The 1,470-nt window shown below is 37.8% G+C and overlaps 1 protein-coding gene across 4 annotated transcripts in view; it reads right to left on the reverse strand.

Annotated features, from left to right (window-relative positions):
- Positions 1–1,470, reverse strand: part of ARNT (aryl hydrocarbon receptor nuclear translocator) — a 60,506-nt gene that overhangs the window by 58,262 nt on the left and 774 nt on the right. The gene's annotated exons all lie outside the window — the stretch shown is intronic.

The following is a 1,470-nucleotide window of genomic DNA, read 5'->3' on the forward strand; positions in this document are numbered from 1 at the left end:
GAAACAGGTATGATGTCGCTAGTACCTAAAATGGCTCTAAGAAAAGATTTGACCATGCGACAAAGAATTCTGACCTGAAAACTATTTTTTTTCCACCGAGTACAGTACATTTCCACCCTGTGTCCCTCCTTTCATGGTCCTCATTTCCCAAAAAGCAACAGGCTACTAAAAGTCCACAATGCATCTATGATCTTTCTTTTGATATAAAGTAGCAAAAGAAATGAAGGAAAAAAATACATTTTTTAATTTAATTATAATGTGCTGAACATGAGATCAATAACTTGGAAGAGTATGAAGAATTTTTCAACATCAAAAAATAAACCTAAAAATTGCAGAAGTGGACTGTCAATAAACAAAATCAACTGTTTCATTAGCAAGGATTCAACACATGTACAATATTTTTTGCTTACAGATTTAAGCTGATATTAATCAGCTAATGAAAATGTGGTCAAGTGATTGTCATTCCGGTTACTGTTAAAAAAAACCACACACACACATACAACAAAATAAAGCAACCCCACCCACACTACTGGGGGGGGGGGGAATTTCGGACATATGCACTGAACTTATTTACCCAGGCAACGTCTTGATAACAGAAATACTTTGCAACTTGACTAGGATTATATAAGTATTTTGCAATGTGTTATCGATTTAAAATCTTGTTTCTTTACTCCCCAGATAGGAATTAGGTTATTTTACTATAAGGCAATAATAATAGCATCTTTCCGATTTGATTACATCACTAAGCACTTCCTACAATGGAATTTTATCTTCTTTTCCTCTACCAAAAAAAAACAAAAACTTAAAAGATTTAAAAATATGATATTGACATGTGACAAAATAACTGCTTTAAGCAGTTCTATTCCCAGAAATGTGGTAGGCAAGAGTAAATTTCACAGTGATTCAACTATTATAGCAAAACCTGGATATTGCAAAATAATACTGACTTTGCAGACAGGAAAGAAACCCGATTTAAACTGCAGCACTGAATCCTTTCCACGCTGTATTTTCAAGAAATTTATCCCCACCGCTTAAGTCTATTAGAGGTAGGGATTTCTAAGAAGGGATTTCATTTTGCAAGAAAATGGCCCAGGTAAACTAGGATCCCTAAAATGAAACACTTCCTATGGGTCAGTAACTGTAATAGAGTGGAAAGAGGCCTGGGACTGGGCATTTGAAGACCTGATCTGTCTAGACCTGATGCACTCCACCTCGCTCCATCTCTTCTTCCAATGTCCAAGCTCCCCCTTTGGAAGAGATGTTCCCTGAGCAATGGCCTGGAACGGAACTTTCCCTTTAAAGTGGGAAACGCTGCGACCCGCACCTAACAGCATTTAAACGGGGGTTGTTGAATGCTTGCTTGTTAAGGGCTGCCCTGAACCTCAAACCATTTATTTCACAAACCTCCGCCCCAGCAGCTCAAGACACTACGAGGCACCTTTAAGACGTAAACGCGAGTTTCCAAGGATA

Source organism: Myotis davidii, unplaced genomic scaffold (genome assembly GCF_000327345.1).
Source record: "Myotis davidii unplaced genomic scaffold, ASM32734v1 scaffold653, whole genome shotgun sequence".
Classification (NCBI taxonomy): domain Eukaryota; kingdom Metazoa; phylum Chordata; class Mammalia; order Chiroptera; family Vespertilionidae; genus Myotis; species Myotis davidii.